This window comes from Vespa velutina, chromosome 2 (assembly GCF_912470025.1).
Source record: "Vespa velutina chromosome 2, iVesVel2.1, whole genome shotgun sequence".
Lineage (NCBI taxonomy): Eukaryota > Metazoa > Arthropoda > Insecta > Hymenoptera > Vespidae > Vespa > Vespa velutina.
Window position 1 is genome coordinate 497,501 of NC_062189.1, and position 15,193 is coordinate 512,693.

Sequence of the window (15,193 nt, forward strand, 5' to 3'; positions counted from 1 at the left end):
GAGTATTAGAGAATTAATTGATAAGATCGATGTTTTCTACTACTGTTCCGTATCTTGATCGATTAGTTGAAAAAGTTTTGCCCATAGGGATATCAGTATTATTTCCTTTGATTAGATAAAGTTAAGCTTTAGAGAGGATAAAGACAGAGAAAGATAGAGATGGGACTCCCCCTTTCAAGGAACGACAGGAAGAAGAAAAAGTTGCGTTAAACGTGCTCGGCCATTAGACGGCCGGATGACGAGGAAGATGAAGACAAAGAAGAAGAAGAAGAAGATGACGAAGGAGAAGAAGGAACTTCTCGTAAGATTCCTCTTTGAAGCGGCACACGCGTTCTCGCGCGTGGCTCGAAGAGGACAAGGCATGCTTGTTCGACTCTCTCCGAGCTGGCCAAGTTCGATCGACGGAAAATTGCTCGTGCTCCTCTTTGATGCTAAATTTAGAAGGTGTCTCCTTCTTTTCTTTTTCTTCTTCTACTACTTCTTCTTCTTCTTCTTCTTCTTATTCTTCTTCTTCTTCTTCCACCTCCTCCTCCTCCTCTTCGTACTTTCAACACGTGCAACACTTCTCTATAATCTCCTTCTAAGTTTTCTTTGTCCTACTAACGTTAACAGAAGAGATACACTTAGGTAAGTATATATTAAGAATTTTATCCAGACAATAAGACACCGGGTATCAGTCTGCTGCTTCTTTCTTTCTTACTTTCTTTTTTCTTCCCTTTCTTTCTTTCTTTCTTTATCTCGAAAAACAGGAGGGGTAGTCGGAAGCGTTGGTGTGAAAGAAGCAGAAGAAACGATGGAAGATTTGAAGGGAGAGGCGAATCTCCGACTGATCCGTGGGAGAAGAGAAAAAGGGAAGGTAGAGGTGGAGATGATGGAGGTGGAGGCGACGGTGGTGTGGCGGAGGAGAAGAAGAAATTGGAGGTGGGTGTCGCTCGCCGGACGATTCTCTCGAATTAATTCTTAGGGGTGGATTTCGAAAGGGGCCCGTCACCGTCCGTAAGGGGTGCGAGTGGAGCGAGTGGACCGTGAAATAACCAAGCCCCGCTCGCGACACTCGCACTCCCTACGTTCCGAGGCTCTGACAGTGGCGTAAGCTCGCGATTGCCAACCACGATCCGCTTCTTCTTCTTCCATTATCTTCTCGATATAATTCGAGATAGCTTGGGTGGAAGCAAGGCGACATTGAGACGTAACCCTGGAAATACGTCGGAACGACTTTTACATTACGTAAAAGACGAAAAAAAGGAAATAAAAAGGAGAAGAAAAAAAAAAAAAAGAATGAAAGAAAGAAAGAATACGAGGATAGATACTTACACGAGCCAAACAATTTTCCCAAATTGCCATTAATACGTTGACCGTTTAAAAGCCCGCTCGATTACTTACCGTCGCGTCGATTAATGGAGAAAATTGCGTTGCGTTTCGCGTATTAATGGCGGCAAAGGCAACACCAGATTTCGATCCTACCGATATTTTCAATTAAATCAGAAACGCTTGAAAAGATAATCGCGATCTCGTTAACGCTCGTGCAATTAAAGCCGTACTCTTTTTTTATCTCTCTCTCTCTCTCTCTCTCTCTCTCTCTCTCTCTCTCTCTTTCCTTCTTTTTTCTTTTTCCTTTTTTTTTTTTCTTTTTTTTTTTTTTATTAAATTAACAAAGCATATCTTTGACTATTATCAAAAACGATAGGGAGAATATTGACAAATTTAATGACTTTAATCGCGTATGGTATCTCGCGTAAAACTTTAGTCAAGAAAAGTCATACCGATTAATTTTTTTTACTCATCGCTTTTCCCACAAAGTGCTACATAACAAATTCATTAGGAGGATTTAACTTATCCGTCCGTCCATCGAACACATTTGAACGTTCGTTAATCCAACGGGCAAACTCCAATCCTTATCAAACTAAATCATCGAACTTATCAAAGGAATCATCTCATTTGAGAAGAAAATTACCAGAGAGATAAGATAGTCCTCTTGAAGAAAAATAAAGGAGGAAAAAAAAGGAAAAGAAAGAAAAAGCGACATTAACTTTCTCGCTCATAATTCAGCAATTAAAAGTATACCTCTAAGGCAAAGTTCATTGACCTTTTTCTTCAGTAACACGCAAACAGGCTGTTCACCGATCTCCTGAGGCTTTCCAGTTTTCTCTCTCTCTCTCTCTCTCTCTCTCTCTCTCCCTCTCTCTTTCTCATGTATTTTAGCCGCGGGTGATTCGAGGTCGAGGGTACGTACACGTCGAGGGAATCGGGTCGGCCCGTTTAAGCGTGTAATAGCTCAATAGCCGTCGCGTTCGTGCCCTCTGACCCTTCGCCCATCCAAGCTCACCGATCGTTGTACCAGGTATATTAAGCGTACTCGCGTAAGCTCGACGTCCCTCTCCCACTTTCTTCCTTCCTTCATTCTCTCCTTTCGATCTCCTTCGTACTTCGTCCTTGAAAGCACCCCTATACCAAGGAGACAGCCCTTCGTTCTCACTCGCTATAGGATATATCCGATGCACTTTGGCTTAAGCCGACGCGAGATAAAGCCATCGTGCTTCTTACCGGGACGATTGCCTCCACCTCCTCGATACGACGGCACCGAGTGCTCCTGTCTCGTAGTTAAATCGGATAGCAGCAGACCCCGGGGCTTCGGAGACGAACAAAAGCCTCCGCGAATCGATCGATCGACCGCGGCCCGTTATCTTTTGCGTCCGTGCCGCTCTATCCTCTTCTGTCTTTCTCTTTCTCTCCCACTATCGTTCTTTCTCTCTTCTACCTTCCTATATCTATTCTTCCGTCTCTTTCTCTTCCTCGTCGTTCCACGTATCTTTATCCGTTAACTCTTTCGAGAAGCTTCATTTTCTTCTTTTTCTTTTTTTTCTTCCCAGGATACTCGTCATATCTCATGTGGCTTTTTCTTTTTTCTTTTTTTTCTTCCTTTTTCATTACGATATCGATAATGAAGATATCTGCAATGTATGTATTTAAATTTTTTTAATATACATCTTTATAAATAAACACACACACACATATATATATATCCTTATATATATATATATCTTCTCGAATTTGAAGTAATCTTTTTAAGATCGAGGTAAAAAAACAGATCTTATCTCGTAAATCTTACGTATATGTCGATAAAGTAGTTGTCCTTTCGTTTCGTCGGTATTCACCTTAGCTAGTCGAAACTAGTCAAAATGACTACAGTGTTTCGTCTGCCTGTAGTAGACGATCTAACACTCGCAACCGCATACTACACAAGCTCATACATTTAAACGAAGAGAGAGAGAGAGAGAGAGAAAGAGAGAGAGAGAGAGAGAGAGAGAGAGAGACATGGACAGCACGTAGCACGACGGTAGGCAGTGGCAGCAGGCAGGAACGGAATTCGGTTCGACCTCAACAGTGCAAACAGAGGCATTGATTTCACCGCTTTCAAACACCCCCTAGCAAAGCGTCAGTCGAGCTCCTAGGGAGAGGGGAGGGGAGGAAAGGAGAGGGAGGGGTTCTCCTCGTTCGTCTGTGTGCGCGCGCGTGAGACCTGCGCGTTTAATCGTGCCCGTACATGCATGTTGTGTCGTCCTTTCTCTATCGCTCGTTTGCTCGTTCGCTCACTCTTTACCCTTATATAGGAGTGCTTTAGTATACGTGTGCGTGAACGTATACGTCTATGATGAAGAGAATCGACGACGTTTATCGGCAGGTTCGACGTCGACTCTAATAATAATGCTAATTGAAATCAGCACAGCGAGAAAATCGAAAGGGTCCGTACGTTCGCACCCTTTCCACGTCTTTTTATACTCTCTCTTCCATTCTCTTTCTCTCTCTCTCTCTCTCTCTCTCTCTCTCTCTCTCTCTCTCTCCCTCTTTCTTTCTCTCTCTTCATGATAAGAAAATCAACATAGTAAATCTTGATTTAAGTGACACGAGGTATATGTATTTATATATACCGTGTTAGAAGATTATGTAACTTAAAAAATAAAAAATCCTGTGTATTCCGACAGCTATGATAAAAGAATGAACGACAAGAGGGAGGGGCAGGTCACCGGAAGATTCCGAGTCTACGAAGAGAGCAGTCAGGTAACACGATAGCGTTAGGTAGGGTGGTAGATTTGGTGGTAGATATTGCGAGGGTGGAGCGAGGATGGTGAATGAGGCGGCAAGGAGAAAACGTCGGTGGGGGAGGGGTGGACTGACTGGTGGTGGGTGATGGTAGGAGGAGACGGGGGTAGGCTGCTTGGGGGTGGTGAAGCGAACGTTTAATAAAAGATGCGCAGAGATAGCGCCATTACCCCGGCTTGCATTATTTACCGGAGCGAGGCAACTCTCTGGCCGCGTTCCGCCGCAGTCGTGGCGTTTGGTAGGCGTGTCCGCATGAATACACACACACACACACACACACACACACACACACACACGTACACACGCGCGAGCGCGCTCACTCGTACATGCACAGAGACGCGCGCACACGGATGACGTTTACAAGCTTATTCGTACGACTGTGTCTGAATTACCTAAGGATTTCGACCTCACGTGGTACTGGCTCATCGTCTAGAGTTTACATGTAGTAGAACCTGGGATACTCGTGAAAAATCTTCCTTCTCAGGGCTGACCGCAAAGACCTTGATTCTCGCCTTACCCCATAGAATAGGTCATTTACCGTTTCAGTAGAACGTTCTCGAGTTGTAAGATCTTTAAGGGTAAAACCAGTTTTCAAAATTTATCGCGTTGACGTAGTTAAAAAGAAAAACGAAATATCGATGACAATATGGAAAGTCGTCGTCAATCGTTCTGGCTAGTTTTAGCTATATCTAAGAGTCCATTGAAAGTAAATGCTTGGAAGGAAGGAAGGCTTAAGGTAGGAAAGTTACTTCTTGGACTCGTCCAAGATACGCATAGAGAAAGCATATAAGTTTTCCTACGCTTTAGGAAGAGTCTCTTGCAGCCCCCGTTCGCGAGATAGTCTACGAGTGGGAACCTTCCTAACGAGGAGCATTACTCCGGGGGATGGAAAACACCGTTAATTACCTCCCGGCGAGTCGTTCGTTATCCACTGGACCCAACCCCTGGTGGTCGGTGGTGTGCGGTTCGCCCAAATTGCCTTCTCACTTCCTGCTCAAAGATCGTCCGCGATTACGCAGCCGGCGTGCTACTTGCGTTTCCGCCTTCGTCTACTTTGTTTGTTGTTTCAGGAGAAAAGCCGAGAATGAAAGAGAAGGAGATAAATTGAAAGAGAGAGAAAGAGAGAGGGGGGGGGAGAGAGAGAGAAAGACGAAAAAGATCGAAAAGGGGATGTCACAATAGGGAAGTGGCCCCTTCGCATAGCTAGCTCCCTTGTATAGGTGTAGCCACTTGAAAGAGATGGAGAGGACTGAAAATTTTCGAATAAAACGAGTAAACGAGACAGAGGGGTGAAGGAGAGTAAACCGATACCGAAAGAGTAACAACGTCGTGTCGAAGGAAACGAAAGTAGTCCTCGGTCCCTACCTCGATGACAGAATGCTCGAGAAAGAGGGAAAGAGGGGTAGAAAGGGGGAGAGAGAGAGAGAGAGAGAGAGAGAGAGAGAGGGAGTACGAAGGAAGGCAATGGTAAAAGAAAGGGAAGGAGATGTCAGAGCGAAGTTGACATTTATATTGGGGATTCTCGGCTTTACACCGAGAAGAACCCTTTCCGGCTGGATATCTACCATGAACGAGACCGAAGAGCGTACGTAAGCCTCTCGAATTTCTTCCTCCTGGGGTACTCCGTTACCTTCCATCCTCTGGGACGTGTCCCTTTAATCCGAGGAATTATGTACGGACAGTTTTGCAGTCGAAGTACTTCCAATCGAGCATGACTTGAGTCATAGTTACTTCCTTCGAGGAGACTTCTTCTCGAAACTTTGATTTTTCTTCGTCTTTTACTTTTTACCTTCATCCGTTCGTCTTCTCCTTCGAAAAATAGAAATCGTTAGTTTATCGTTATCTTAACAAGGTCAACTTTTTATACGATAATCAAGATGAAATTTTCGTTAATTAATAATAAATTTATGAATGAAATTTCCAATGCCCAATTCTACTTTAGCGATCTAGTCGGTTTAAAGTGGAACAAAAGTTCTCGTTACAAGCGACTTACGATATAAGAGTTCTCTTGCTTTTCTTTCAAGCTATGGCTTATCAGTCAAACACGTGTTATCATTGGTTGCTTCGTGTATCTCTCTTAAATTGTAGGTGGCAGTAGTTGGTCAAGTTTTGTGCAATTCGTCGATATAATGTTATCGGCGGAGTTTTATCGACAAAGCATTCATATCATAATGGGAGTAGATAAATCAGCATTCTGTTTTATCGTAGATAGATAGAAAGTGATATTACCATCCGACGACAAGAACGTAATATCGATATTATAAAGTTTTCCAAAGGAAAAGATTATCAATATGCAGAGCTATATCAATATGCAGAGCTATATATCGATAGATGATAATATTATTTCGTTTCAGACTTTAAACGTAAACGCAATTCGATATTTCTGTCGCCAGATAGCAGTGAGATGACTCGTACCATATTTGCATCCATGTATCACGGCGATCTACATTTAGGCGCAATCGTGTTGAATTTTATTTTTATTTGTTTCTGAATGTCGCAAAATCATTAATCAAATAGTTGCGAGTCTCTAATTTTATATCAACGAATGCGCGCGCTCGTAGAACGTCTATTTGTCTTTTTATTATTTCGTTATTTGTTGAAAAAAATTAAAACAGATCGTTCTAGGATACATATATATATATATATATATATATGTATATGTATGTATATACACATATATAAAAGTAAAATATCACGCGAATGTAAAAGATAGGAACATGTTCATTGAAATATCGTTATCAACGAATTCAACAAATTATCATTTCACGAAGCCGCTTGGAAAAAAATTACAAATCTCCCTCTGTAACGTTTGAACTACTTACTCTCATTAAAAGCTCGTTGTACTATTTAAACGGAAATTTCTCTCTTTTTCTCTGGTATTCTTTCTTTCATTGAAATTTCATTGTTTCCTTCTACCACGCTCTTTTTCTCTATTTCTCTTTTATTCCAACTCGATCGTTAATACGAAAATTGGTTTTGAGGGAAATCGCGTTGCACCGAGTATCATTTCACGACAGTAATACAAACGAACAAATGATCATTCACTTTGACAGCATCGCGTTTCTTTTTTTTTTTTTTTTTTTATTTTTCTTTTTTTTCCTCTTAAGAAGAGGAAAGAATTTCTCTTCGTACTTGTTCGAGATGGAAGAGATAGGAGTCGTCGAGACAATGTGAAACTTCGACGATTATATGACGTCTGACGAAAGAAAATTGGGTTTCGGATGGGATGCAAAGGCAAACGAGTGAATAAAAAGAGAATAATATAAAAAGACGCGGAGGGAAGGAGAAAGAGGGAGGAGGGTAGGTAAATTGAAAACAAACAAAAAAAGCAGGGATATATAGATTCTGATAACGAGAGAAGCCGATACAACGGTAAAAATCAGAGAACGAGAATGACGACGAACGCATTCTGTATGCTGCCTTCTCTCTAACGAGGTCGTTTTAGTGCTCGTTTTCACTACCACGACTATACCAGCAACCTCCTCCTCCTCCTCCTCCTTCTCTTCCTTCTCTTCCTGCTGCTGCTCCTCCTCCTTCTGCACGCAGGAAGGTCCCCGGAGAGGACAGGTATTAATGAATCGTGCTTCGAATTGGCTGAACAGTTCCATGAAAGTACATCGTTGCGGGGAACGAAGCGAGTGCATTAAAGGCGCGACGTTTGCACGTGCAATTAGCCATCGAGTATCGGCTCGAAAGCTCACTCTCGGAAAGCTCGGAGAAAATAAACGCGGCACGAGACACTTTTTTGTCTCTTTTTCCCTTTCTCTCTCTCTCTCTCTCTCTCTCTCTCCCTACTTCTTGAAATTCTTTGCCTCCTTAAATGATTATTTAATGAGAATTTGAACTTTGCTTTTGAAATAGGCACCTTTATTATTATCATTTTCTATATTGTACAAAATGGATCGATCATTTGAAATCGTAAGAGTCGAACCAGAGAGATAAACGTTGCATGGAATCGTGCGAAATCGCTTTTCGTTCGCGATTTTACGCGGACGCGTCGTGGTCGTATAGAGTGGGCGAGCGAGCTAGCGAGTAGAACGTATTGTACGTTGTACGCGTCGAATATCGTATATCCACAGAAGCGAAAAGCGATTAATATCGAGCAACGTTATATCGAGCAACGTATTCCATCGAGCATTATCAACGAATTGGAACGATAGCGGTAATAACAAGGCCGCCCGCCGGCAACGCATGCCGATAATAACATTTTCGGTAAAAGAGCGAGAGAGGGGGGAGGAGAGAGAGAGAGAGAGACATAGTACTAACTTAACGAGTTACATTTTGCGATATCCGTTTTCATTCGGAACTTTCCCGGAGCCCGTTATTTCCACCAAGTTATCGCTTTGTATTGTCATCGAGAAAGTGTTGGCCGTGCGGATCGCGAAACGATACGCGATAAACACATACATATACATATGTATATCGTGTAACAATAACGACGCTATGCCGTTTTACAACTAATCTAATTGTTAAACAACGTTACAAAAATAGATATCGAGCTTAGACATTATGCTCAAATAGATCATTGTTTCGTTAATTGAGATCGAATGTATTAATGTGTTTGCAAAATTTTGAGAATGGATAAAAAGAAGACAGAAAAAAAAAAAAAAAGGAAAGAAAAGGATAGTAACTGTGGTCGGTGGCGTTTCGAGAAAGAAAAAAAAATATTCTTATCGCGTGCTAAAGTAGAATTAGAGTCGATCGAGGATACGTCTAACGCGCTCGCACACACAAACGCACACGTAGACGTACACGTAAACGCGCGCGCGCGCGTAGTAGTACTATCAGCAGCAGCAGCAGCAGCAGCAGCAGCAGCAGCAGCAGCAGCAGCAGCAGTAATGGTGGAAGAAGAACTTGGGAAGACATAGTCGCGTTATTTTCAAGTTCGATAAGACCCCCGAGGTAGCATATAGCGTTGCAAAGCCCAAGATGGCGGGGGATCGAGAAATTGCCCGGAATCCGGAGTAAGCCAGGGGAATATGGTCGTGGAGGGTCGCGTTCTACGATTCACCCTCTCTTTTCGTCGAGTGAAGGAGGTGCTTCCTCTTTGAGAAAGGATGGAAAGAAGGGTGGGAGGAAGCTGAGAGGAAGGAGGTGAAGGTGGAGGTGGTGGTGGCGGCAGCAGCGGCTTTGAATCCGTCGCGGGAGCCATATCGGCGGCCACGGTAAACCCACAACAGATTGGAGCTTGCCACCTTAATGCTCGTGCCGTTGTAGGAGGGAAAGCGAGCTCAGTGACAGGACAAACAAATTTATAGGTCTCTTATCCGAAAGATACACGGGATTATCCCTCGGCTAGGTCGAACGTCCTCGTCGTTGCAGGGTCGCAGGGGAAATGCCAACGTTTCCCTCTCTTTATCTCTCTCTCTCTCTCTCTCTCTCTCTCTCTCTCCTTCTCGCGGACCGGGTATAGCTGTCACTCCTTACTGGGGCTCGAAAAATCGTAAAAACTTTATATAACTCGAGAGACGTCGGTGAAGATGCTAAGAAAGAGAGAGAGAAAGGGGGAAGAGAAGCGAAGCTGGGAAGCAAATCTTCTTCGCTACCGAGAGGGTGAAGATTTGGTGGGAAAAAAAAGGTAAAAGAAAAAAAAGAAAGAATGAAATCTAAAAAGAAGAGACAGTAGACTATGCTCGGATGGAGGAAGAAGAGGACGAGGGTCGATTCATTCTAATTCGCTTGTGAAGGGTACAACTTGTCCAACAGCAGCTCCGTTGCCGCGTTCCTGCCAGCAGCTATCCGTGGGAGTGACTACCGATGCTCTCTTTCTCTCTCTCTCTCTCTCTCTCTCTCTCTCTCTCTCTTTTTCTCTTTATCTTTTGGTGCTGACGCCAACTCGACCACATCCCGCCTCCTTTTCCCGCCTCCTTTCGCTACTTCCTACCATGTTACGGATGCTGCAAGTTCCTATACTTCGTATGTTTTCTCTCTCTTTCTCTCTTTGCCCTCGTCTCTTTCTTTCAGTGATACCGTAAAGAGTAGTAAGTGCTTTCGTACGTCCAAGCCTGGAAAATATTTGATTCTCTTTTCGTACAGGTATAGCCCTATAGATCACCAGGGCTCATCCTGGAAAAAGTGAGATAGCGTGAAAGCGACAGAGAGAGAGAGAGAGAGAGAGAGAGAGAGAGAGAGAGAGAGAGAGAGGGAACAAGAGGAAAGAACCTCGCATCGTCGTTTTATCGACAAAGTTATCGTCGCTCGTGATCATAGAGACCGAAGGGAAAATAGAAATATTTCCAAGGAAGAGCCAATTTGTCGAAGATATATTCTCACGTTACTTTTCGTTGGTCACAGAGATAAAGAGAAACAGAAAAAGAGAGAGTGAGTGGGGGAGAGAGAGAGAGAGAGAGAGAGAGAGAGAGAAACGAAGGGAGGTTTATTTCGGAAAATTTGCTCGGGCGTAAGCTCACCGCTGACGACGAGTTCCGTCATAAACGAGGCCGATAGTGCTTCGCGAATAGTTTCGAGAGATTGTGTGCGAGTGTGGTGAAAAAGAAAGAAAGAGAGAGAGAGAGAGAGAGAGGGAGAGAGAGAGAGAGAGAAAGCAGGAATATCCTCTGGTTTTCATCGCGAATGACACTTTTTTTTGCCGTTCTATTCGACTATTGTCCCTTTCTCTCTTTTCCTCTCTTTTTCTCGTCAAAATTGTGCTTCACCTGGTGAACATTGTTCAACGACGAATACAAAAAAGAAAAATAGAAGGAAAATGGAGAGAATAAATAAAAACAAAAAAAAGAAAAGAAAGAAAGAAAAAATAAGAAAGACAAAAACGATAATTCGATTCGAACCATCTTAGATCAAGGTTTGGATCTTCTTTACGCGATTCTATATTTCTTCTTTTTTTTCCTTTTTTTTTTTCGTTTTTTGTTCTCATTCTCCTCTTTCCTTTCGATTTGTCTTTTATCTTACGAACAACGCCGTTAGACGTCGAATTCGGTTTCGTTTGAAAAAAAAAAGAAAAAAGAATAGATAAAAGCAAAAGGGAACAAAAAGTAGTCGACTGGAGGGGAGGAAAGTAAAAAGTGAAAAAAAATTCAGATTTTTCACAGGGGCGTCATTTCGGAAACGAAAACTTTGCCTTGTTAAGCCGCGAGCGCGCGCACGAATCTCTTTTCACGGAAACGAGGAAAACGCGTGCGATATCGTTCTACCTTTCTCTCTCTCTCTCTCTCCTTCGTTGGGCCTTTTTCGTTTGCAATTTGAAAGTCGTCGGCTCGCATTTCGAGTTTACCCACGTTATTCCCTCGTTCTCCCAATTTATGCGTTTAATAATTCGAGCCCCTCCAATAATGATTAAAAAAAGAAAAAAATAATAATATAACGACAGCAACAAGAAGAAGAGAAAAATGGACGAGTGAAAGGAGTATCTTCGATGACGATCAGGATCAAAGGGAAGAAGAATGGAAAAATAATAGAAAACAAAGAGTAAAGAAATAGAAAATAAATAAAAGATAGACATACTAGAAGGGCGGAGAGAAGGGGGAGAGGGCGATACTCTGAAATGCTACGAGCCGTATCATATCGTATCCTTTATGCGTTCCCATGGAAAAAGCGAAATTTTTGCGAATAGAAAAACGCCGTGTATATGCTACATATAAAAGGACCGATGAATATTCAGTGAGTATATATATATATATATATGAATATATGAATATTCATATATGTCTATACGCGTATAAAGAAAGTAGAAGAAAAAAAAAAGAAGAAACAAGTATTTGGACGCTATTTAAAAACGAATAATTTTTTAATAGAACGAAAACTACAAAAGTAAGCTTTGTAGAAATTTTTTATCAAGTGCTTTAATAAAAAACTTATATATGTACATACATTTTATATTCATATGTATATATCACGGACTGTCTTATATAGTATGACAAAGGAGCAGACCAAAGTGAACATGATCTCCGATGGAGAAGCAAAAAAAAAAAAGGAAAAAAAAAGAAGAAGACGGGAAAAAAAAACGAACGAAATAAACGAGACATCTGAATACAAAGAAAAAAGAAAAAAAAGAAAAAAACAACAACAAAAAAAGAAAAGTATCCGAATAAAGTCATTGACGTCCTCTTTCTCGAAGGATTAGATCGCGTTAGTACGAAAGTAGAGAATACCGAAAGGAGACAAGAGCGATTGGGAGTTAATGGATCATGGAGAGATTTAGAAAGGAGAAAGAGGGAGATAAATAGAAAGAGAGAGAGAGAGAGAGAGAGAGAGAAATAGTCGGTTGGTCATAATCATTGGTTCCCGTTCGTTGCTTTCCGGGGTGACAAGCGGTCGCGAGACCCACTTGGCGCTCGGATGGTTCCTATTAGAGCGAGACTATACGTTTCCAACATGGTCCATTTGGGGCGGGAGTCCTGTTTCCGTCTCTTTCGTCTACCCTCTTTCTCTCTCTCCCTCTCTCTCTCTCTCTCTCTCTCTCTCTCTCTCTCTCTCTCTCTCTCTCACTCTCGCTGTCTCGTTTCCCCTTTCCTCGAGCTCTCCCGGTCTCGTCGACGACATGTGGGTTCACCGAAGCAAAACCACGAGAGCCGTGGGTGTCGTAGGTGCGACAGCATCCATCCATCTATCTGTAGCTCGGCGTAAAGCCCGGTACAATATCCCTTCTGGGACTTCTTTCGCCCTTTTAATGCTCTCTCTCTCTTTCTCTCTCTTTTCCTATCTCTATCCATCTCTTTTCCTCCCACCTCGGCCATCCTTTGGAAGCGGAATCGAGCCATCCTCCGCATTCAGTATTTTCCTACTCAGTGTACCTTCGCGATCGTCCGCCATAATGCCGCGAGTCGATCGATCAGCCTACGAAAAAAATCTCGCGGGGTTTGGCTCTTTTCTCTCTCTCTCCCCCTCTCTCTCTCTCTCTCTCTCTCTCTCTCCCCTATACCTCTCTCATCCTCTTTCTTTTGCTTTCTTTTTCTTTTTTTCCTTGATTTTTGCAATCATGAATATATTTGTTTTGATCTTTTCATTTGTAAGAGAAAGAGAGAGAGAGAGAGAGGGAAAGAGGAGAAGAGAAGAAAAAAGGAATTTAATTTTTTTATTAACTTTTTTATAGTTAGATTTGAAATTAATCGATTACGATAAAAGACAAGAAACTATTCGTATACTGGTACATAAGAGAATTTAAAAGATCGGTGTATTAGTAGCAACGTAATGATAATATACACGTTTGCGAAATGGGCATATGCTTTTACGTCGGTGTGTGCGTTCGCTTCATTAGAACGGTAAATATTTGAAGGGCTTACTGGATTTCGTTGCGATATCGCTTAAGCCGTTCCACGTGGTACTAAAGTGCAGTTTACTGCTGTAATTCGCAATACGAAGAGAGAGAGAGAGAAAGAGAGAGAGAGAGAAATAGGAAGGGGGAGAAGAGAGTGAGAGAGATCAGTTTCGCGCTAGAGCGAACCGCACTCTAGCATCGTTGGTACTCTATCGATGCCTGGTGAACGCGGTTTCGACCGGCCCTTGTGTATTTCGGCTTACTCGGGAATGCGGCGTAAACTGCGTTTTCGCTTCGAGACAATGCGATCCAAGTACCTCGCATTTAGCCGTACTAACGGGGATAGATAGAAAGAAAAAAAGAATTAATAGAGAGATTCGATTAGGAGACAAATTTTTGTTTGAAAAAGAGAAGGATCGTTGACGTCGTGTTAAAATAAAAAAAAAAAAAAAAAAAGAAGAAAATTATTTGAAAAATATAACCTACAAGCCATTCACGAGAATCGTCTTACGTTTATCGATTTATAATAAATTTTTAATCGTCTTACGAGAAAATATTTGAAAGCATAGAATTGAAAGATCAAAGACGACTACTCAGTCTCATCAGATGACTACTCAGGGCTCAAGGACTTTAACTAGACATACAACTGTGTTCTGTTTCAAGAAGCTTTAGAAACAACGTAGGGTTTCTAATATCAAGCGCGCGTACCAGACGGAATGCTATGAAATAGAACAAAGCCGTCGAACTATAAACGATTGTTGTGCGTAAACAAGAAGCGCTTGTCGCGAATCACCATAGTTTACTGATTTCACTGTCTTTCTATACGACGTACACGATTGATAATAAACTTGGACAACTGTTTTGGTCATTCCCATCTTCCTTCCACGTCTAAATGTATTCTAATTAAACGTTCAAATATATCCTAACCTCTATAGAAACGAGAAGTAGAGAAGTAGAAGAATGAGAGAGAAAATAAATATTTTTTTCTTGAAACGTTAACAAAAAAAAAAGAAGAAGAAAAAAAAAGAAAACAAATTCCATTCCTCGAAATTTGTTAAGAAAAGATTTAAAGGACGTTAAAAGAGTCTAACGCGTTACGAAATAAGATAAACGAAACACAGGTAAAAGAGATAGTCATTGAACGACGCGATGAAGGATGAGTCTGATTAAAAAACAAAAAAAAAAAAAAACAGAAAAATAGCATAAAAAAAATTGTTCGTTGGTCGATCTATGTATCTATGCTCGAGGCAGGATCAGCGAACGTTGGAAATAAAATAAAAAGAAGTAGTAAGTGAGGGTTGAGGGTGGTGGAGCCAATTGGATGACGGAAAGCGTTGAAGGTAGACGATACTCGTTGGAGGAGGAAACGATCTCGATTAAAAGCGCGAGGATTAACGAGAGAGCGATCGGGTAAGCAAGCAACAAAGTAACGAAACACTAAAGAAGAGAAGCAGAGAGAGAGAGAGAGAGAGAGAGAGAGAGAGAAAGAGAGAGTCCTCCTTGGCGCTCGAAAGCGACGCCGAAGACGAGAGTGGCTAAGCCTGAGGCAGTGGTCGTTTCCCGGGCAAGTAGCCGGAGTGGATGGATAACTTGGCCATTGTGACGAGCGATGGCCTCCAGCAAGAGTAAATGATTGCCGGGGAAGCGGATACGGTAGAGAGGGTGCCGGCGGCCCTTTGTTATTTAGAATAACCGAAGGGTTCTTCGATGGGTCCCATCGAGAGAAGCAGAAGCACCACCAACAGCACCCCTTCCCGCGCTTTTCTCTTTCCTTTTCTGCGCTGGTAATCTCTCCCTTTTCCTCTCTATTTCTTTTTCTCTCTCTTCCTCTCTCTTTTTCTCTCTTTCTCTCACTCTATCGTCGACTCTCGTTCTCTC

The 15,193-nt window shown here is 42.2% G+C and overlaps 1 protein-coding gene across 1 annotated transcript in view; it reads left to right on the forward strand.

Moving 5' to 3' along the window:
- LOC124957921 (cell wall protein IFF6-like) overlaps positions 1-5 on the forward strand; it is an 8,936-nt gene extending 8,931 nt beyond the window's left edge. Inside the window, exon 2 of the mRNA XM_047515471.1 lies at positions 1-5. This exon is cut by the window's left edge and continues 2,213 nt beyond it. The gene's annotated coding sequence lies outside the window, so the exon portion shown is untranslated.
- Positions 6-15,193: the final 15,188 nt, after the last annotated feature.